Below are 7,478 nucleotides of genomic sequence, written 5' to 3'. Positions count from 1 at the left end.
GATCTGGCTATCATCAGCTTAGAGTCCGAGAATCTAACATTTTGAAAACAACCTTTCATACTCGGTATGGTCACTTTGAGTTTCTGGTTATGTCCTTTGGTCTTACTAATGCCCCTACAGCTTTCATGGACTTGATAAACCGCGTGTTCAAGCTGTACTTGGACATGTTCATAATAGTCTTCATAGATGATATTCTGGTATATTCCCGCAGTGAGCGTGATCATACAGTCCATCTCAGAATTGTACTTGAGACTCTCAGAGATCATCAACTATTCGCCAAATTTAGTAAGTGCAAATTTTGGCTAAGTTCAGTAGAATTCCTTGGTCATATCATTTTCGGTGATGGCATTAGAGTAGATCCTCAAAAGACCAAAGCAGTAAGAAACTGGCCCAGACCTGTCTCTCCATCAGATATCAGAAGTTTCTTGGGTTTGGTTGGCTATTACAGATGGTTTATTGAGGAATTTTCTTCTATTGCATCCCCTATGTCCAGATTGACTCAAAAGAAAGTCAAGTTTCAGTAGTCATATCTTTGCGAGAAGAGTTTTCAGAAGTTAAAGACTCGACTCACCTCAGCCCTAGTCTTAGCTCTTCCAGATGGTTCAGATGGGTTCGTAGTATATTGTAATTTATCCAGAGTATGTCTGAATTTTTTCCTCATGCAGTATGGTTAGGTCATAGCCTATGCCTCTAGATAGCTTAAACCCCATGAGAAGAATTATCCGACTCATGATCTTGAGCTAGCAGCCGTAGTATTTGCCTTGAAGATTTGGAGGCATTATCTTTATGGAGTTCACGTAGATGTGTTCATAGATCATACAAGCCTTCAATATGTATTTTCTCAGAAAGATCTCAATCTTCATCAGAGAAGGTGGTTAGAGCTCTTGAAAGATTACGACATGAGTGTCCTTTATCATCGGGCAAGGCCAACATAGTGGTCGACGCTCTCAGTAGACTGTCTATGGGTAGTGTTGCTCATATTGAGGACAGTAAAAAGAAGTTAGCTCAGGAAGTCCATCAGCTTGCCAGACTAGGCGTTCGCTTAGTCGATACAGAAGAGGGTGACATATGGGTTCAGATTAGTTCAAAATTATCTCTAGTTTCTGAGGTAAAAGAGAAGCAAGATAGAGATCTCAGTCTAGTCAAGTTGAAAGAATCAGTTAAGGATCAAAAAGTAGAGGTTTTCTCCCAAAGGGGAGATGGTGTTCTGCGTTGTTAGGGTCGTCTCTGTGTTCTAGGTGTAGGTGACTAAAGGCAGTGAATTCTTTCAGAAGCGCATGGTACATGCTACTCTATTCATCCAGGGGCCAGAAAGATATACCACGACTTGCAGGAAATCTATTGGTGGAGTGGGATAAAAAAAGATATTGCAGAGTTTGTGGCTAAAAGCTCTATATGTCAAAAGGTTAAGATAGAGCCTTAGAAGCCTAGTAGGTCCATGCAAGAGTTCAATATTCCTACTTGGAAGTGGGAAGAAGTGAACATGGACTTTGTGATGGGTTTGCCTCATACTCGTCATCAGCATTATTCAGTTTGGGTCATTATAGACAAGATGACCAAATCAGCACATTTTCTTCCATTCCATACCTCTTATTCAACCAAGGATTATGTAAAACTCTACATCAGAGAGTTGGTCAGATTACACGTTGTTCCATTGTATATTATCTCAGACAAAGGTACCCAGTTCACCTCTCACTTATGGAAAGTGTTCCAAAAGGGTATTAGTACCTAAGTTCATCTTAGTATAGCCTTTTATCCTCAAACAAATGGTCAAACGGAAAGGGCCATTCAGACTTTAGAAGATATTCTACGAGCGTGTGCAATTTATTTCAAGGGTAGTTGGGATGACCACTTGCCTTTGATTGAATTTACGTACAACAACAACTATTATTCCAGTATTTGGATGGCTCCATTCGAAGCTCTCTATGGTAGGAGGTGCAGGTCTCCAATCGTTTGGTTCAAAGTTAGTGAGGCCTCAGTTATAGGGCCTGACTTAGTATTCGATGCCTTAGAAAAAGTCCAGTTGATCAAAGAAAGACTCCGGGCTACTCAGAGCTGATAGAAGTCTTATGCAGATGTTCGCAGAAAGGATCTCAAGTTTGAGATTGGTGACTATGTCTATCTAAATATCTCTTCCATGAAGGGAGTGAAGCAGTTCAGCAAGAAGGGTGAGCTCAGTCCCCCATATATCGGCCCCTTCAAAATTCTCAGTCGATTCGGCAAGGTAGCTTATGAGCTCGAGTTGCCTTCAGATCTAGCCTCAGTTCATCCAGTCTTCCATGTCTCCTTGATCAAAAAGTGCATAGGTGACCCAGCAGTTGTAGTCCCTATTCAGAGCGTAGATGTTCAGAACAACCTCACTTATGAAAAGATTCCAGTTGAAATCTTAGACTATCAGACTCGTAGACTAAGGAACAAGGAAGTCCCTCTAGTCAAAGTTCTTTGGTGAAATCAGTCTGTCGAGGAAGATACTTAGGAAGCAGAAGCAGACATGCGTACCAAGTATCCTCACCTCTTCTTCGCCAGCTCAGATAAAGCTCAAGGTAATAGTTCTCCTTAAGCTTTTCAGTTTCATGTTTAGGTTTCAGTTACAAGCTTGGTATCCATTTTATGTTCAGAATTTCATTATAAACTTGGTATTAAATACCATTGCATATTCATTCATGCATTCATGTATCAGTTCAGTTATATAATCATGCATCAGATATGCATTCTTATTGTGAGAAACTTAGTTCCTTGAAACACTCAGTCATGCGTTCATGAATCAGTTACACATGCATCAGATATGCATGTCCAGTATGTTATATTCAGCTATCAGTCATGTCAGTCATATTTCAGTTGCTTATGTTCAGTATGTACGGCGGTTTATCTTTTTCCCCTCACACTCAGTCTCATTTGAGGATGAATGTTCTCAAGGGGGAGATATTGTAATACCTCGTACTTCTATTTAGATTAAAATCATCCCAAGAATGTTAGAAACTTATTTTGAAATATGAATCCACTTTTATACACTACGAATTTTTAAGATTTTCACTTTTTGTCATGTGGAAAATTGAATTAGATTTCTAACGATACCAATTTCATCAAAATCCAATATTGGAAGAGAAAGTTATGGCCGAAATACAAAAGGCAGTCAAAATTACCCAGGTGCGACGGTGGATGCCGATGGACCGTCGAGCTAGCAATGAACCGTTACCCACGCCGTCGTAGCGAGGCAGTGAGACCACCTTCTGCCTAGGAGCGATGGCCCAGGCCGACGAACCATCGCTCAGGACATTGCAAGGGAAACAGTGAGCCCCCATTCTGCCCAGGTGCGATGGTCAAGACCGACGGACCATCGACTCAGCGACGGACCGCCGCACCCACCGTTGCATATCCCATTCAGTTATTTTAAAGTCATTTTTAAAAGGGTATTTGGATCTTTTTCCACCCGATTTAACCCCTAATTACACCTGACCATAGCTCATGAGTTCATTATTCTTCTACAACAACAAATTAGGGTTTTCTCTCTAAGATTAATCCCCTAAGAACAAGATCCAAATCTTCTTTGGGAAACTAAGAAATCCAAGTTCTTCAAGTCCAAAAACCTCAAGAAACTCACAACCTAGGTATGTCATGTGTTAATTCATTGGTCCCTTTCTCCCATGAAGCTTAAGAATCACTTTTCAAAATCTAAGATTTGTGTATTGATGAATGTTCATGATTTAAATTGAATTAAAATTCATGTTCATGATGTTGTGGGGTTTTGATTCATGTTTTAAATTACATATTTCAATGGTTAACTCTAGGATATAAAGAATTGCATAAAAATCATGCTAAACCCCCTTTAAAATTGCAAGTTGATTGATGTATCCATGATTATTAGATGTGTTGATGATTGTACAACCAAAGCATGCTCCCCATGTGTTTGATTAAATGCCTATATAAAAGAAAAGCGTCATACTAGTATGATAATATGAAATCCCCATTTATGTATAAGTTTATGCATGTCAAATGTTTGATGAAATGCCTTAATAAATGAATTAAGGATTGTGATGTTGGTCATGTATTCAAGAAAGTCATGCTTTGTCAGTTTCTTTTCATTGAGTCCTGGGGGTACTTGTACCCGACAATTTAGTTGTGTGCCTAGATCCAGTGTCATGTTTTCACGATATCCTCAGTCAAGCCATGTTTAGTTGAATTCAGTTAGTCATATGACTCAGGAAAACTCATTAAAACTCAGTAATCCCAGTAATCTCAGATAGCTCAGTAAGATAGAAATCTCACTACTATTCCATCAGGCAATGGAACTCAGCTAATTCAGTCCAATTTAGTTCAGTATTCCATGTTCAGTGTTTATTTAGATGGGAGTAGGGATTAGCACCAAGTGAACCCAAGGATGGGAACACACACTATCAGATTAGGGTGTGATTCTTAGAGGTCATCCTTGTGTTCCAAAACTATGTAACCAACATAGGTTGAGACATCAATACTATTAGATAAGGGTTGATGAGGTGGATAAGCACTGTCAGATAAGGGCCCCACCATTCTTTTTTGGGGACACTGTCAAATAAGGGTCACTCACAACTTGTCCTTATCGATGGTACGGTATTGACACTCTTCTAATTGGGATTACAGATTAGATTCCAACTCAACCATAATGGCATATTAGGGGCATGTCAGTTAGATAATTACTTCCCACAGTTTCAGTTACAAAATCAGGACTGTCAGATACAGTCATTCAGTCTCAGTAATAGAACTTAAATAGTTTTACAAAATTCAGGACTGTTAGATATAGTCAACTCAGAACAGTACGGAACTCAAATAGTTCCATCAGAATCTAGACTGTCAGATACAGTTACTCAGTATCAGTTATTTCAGTTATACAGCTATCAGTATCTCATATATCAGTATTCAGACTCAGTAATCATGTTATCATGAACTCAATTATAGTTATTATGTATTCATGCATGCATTCTCACGTTTATGTTGTCCAGTCAGTCAGTATAGTTCATGCAAGTGAACCCTTTGCATTCAGCCTACCTCACATGCATACCAGTACATTCAAAGTACTGACACATTTGTGCTATTGAGTCTTATACCATAGGTTCAGAAGCACGAGCTCCAGAGCATCAGTAGCATTCCAGTCTCTGCAGTCAGAGTTAGTAGTGAGTCCTCATCTTTTGAGGACATGATCATTATTTTATTATCTCATTAATTAATTTATTAGTTGGAGTTAGTTGGGGACATGTCCCATCAACTCTTTTTTCTTACAGTTCAGACAGTTAGAGGCTTTTCAGACTATTATGTTATTTTAGTTTTGTTTAGGGTATTTATACCCCACCCATATGTTATGATTTATCAGTTATGTTACAGTTTTGAACCTTATGGCCTTTCAGTTCATGTTTCCGTATTTATGTAGTATATCATGCAGTATACAGGTACATATACCAGTCATGGGTTAGCTTATGGTCCTTTGGGGTCATGAGCACTGTGTAGTGTTTTGGGTACCAGATCCGAGGCGTTACATAAATGAGTCAAGACATGGTTGAAACACTCAATTCCTCAACTCCATAAATGAGGCAGGGGAATCGATCAACCCAAAAGACGTGACCAAGAACTCATAATGACCATATCGAGTCCAAAAAGTTATTTTTGGAATATCTGAAACTCTAATCCTCAATTGGTGATAATTGAACTGTAAATCAATCTTTGAAAACACCACAGCACCCTAAAGCTAATCAAACAAATCATCAATGCGAGGAAGATGATACTTATTCTTAACCGTCACCTTATTTAACTATCGATAATCAATTCACATCCACAACGATCCTTTATTTCTCTTCATTAACAAGATAGGCGTACCCCATAGTGAAACACTAGGTCGAATAAATCCCTAATCCAACAACTCCTGCAACTGATCCTTTATTTTCTTTAACTCTAATGGGGCCATCCTATAAGGAGAAATAGAAATAGGCTCAGTGTCCAACTCAACATCAATTGCAAAATCAATATCTCGATCTGGAGGTATACCAGGAAAGTCCGTAGGGAACACATCCATAAACTCACAGACAATACAGACAGAATCTAAGGAAGGAGCCAAAATGACACTAGTGTCAAGAATATAGGCCAAGTAAGATAGACATCCCCTCTCAACCAATTTACAAGCCTGAACATAAGATATAATCCTCTTAGGACCCGAATGAAGTGCACCCTTCCAACCTATACTTGGCACACCCGGCAAAGCTAAAGTCATGGTCTTGGCAAAATAATCTAAGACAGCATGATAAGAAGACAACCAATCCATACCTAAAATAATATCAAAATCGATCATATCTAGCACAATCAAGTCTACCAAAGTCTCACGCCTGGCAAAAGTCACAACACAAGACTGGTGAGCCTGATCCACCACTAAAGTATCACCTACTGGGGTGGATACACATATAGGCATGGCAAGAGGCTCACTAACAGAATCAAAACCTGAAGTAAAATATACAGACACATAGGAGAAAGTCAATATGAGATCTAATAATACATATGCAGGTCTAAAACAAACGGGTACCATGCCTGTAATCATAACATCAGAAGCCTTTGCCTCAGTTCTGGCTGGTATAGCGTAACACTGACCATGACCACCAGCTTCCTGGGTAGCCCCACGACCACCAGCTGCCCGAGTGTCTCTATGTGCTTCACTACCTCTACCCCTCGCACCTCTGGTAGCACCCCTACCCCTTGTAGATAAAATAGGAGTAGCCCAAATCACCTGGTGGGGATAGTCCCTGGCCACATGCAATCTCATCACATACATAACAACCTCTACGACCTCCTCAATAGGAGAAGGTATAACTAGGATCGAATAGCCACCTTGAACTGCTGGACTAGAAGGTCCACCACCTGAATACTGTAATGCCGCCTGTATTGGCCAATCATGGTTTCCATGAGAACCTCTAAAATCTCTGCCTCGAGAGGTATGACTCCTGAACTTACCAAAATATCATGCTTTCTTAGCGCCTCCCTGAGATGCACTAAGAATACCCTGTGTCGTCTTAGCATGATCCACAATACTCTGAAAAGAAGCCCCAAACACTACTATCTGAGACGTAGCCAAGTAAAGGGAGACATCCAAACCCTTCACAAACTTTCTAATCTTCTCAAACTCGATAGAAATATTATCATAGAAATATCTAGACAGGGCATGGAAGCGTGCCTCATACTCAGCAACTGTCATGGAGCCTTGCTCCAAATGATCAAACTCGTCCCGCATATGGTCTCTCAAATTGAAAGGCACAAATCTCTCTAGGAAAACCTCGGTGAACTGATCCCAAATCATCTCAAGAGAATCACGGGGTATATAACTGACAAGCGACCTCCACCAATCTCTCGCTGCATCTCTCAACTAATAAGAGGTATAAGTAACTCTATGAGACTCGAGTGAACCCAAATTATGCAACTTCTCTCGACAATCAATTAGAAACTCATAGGCATCCTCACCCACTATG

The sequence above is a fragment of the Capsicum annuum genome, chromosome 8, assembly GCF_002878395.1.
Source record: "Capsicum annuum cultivar UCD-10X-F1 chromosome 8, UCD10Xv1.1, whole genome shotgun sequence".
NCBI lineage: Eukaryota > Viridiplantae > Streptophyta > Magnoliopsida > Solanales > Solanaceae > Capsicum > Capsicum annuum.
Note: the sequence above shows the minus strand (reverse complement) of the source record.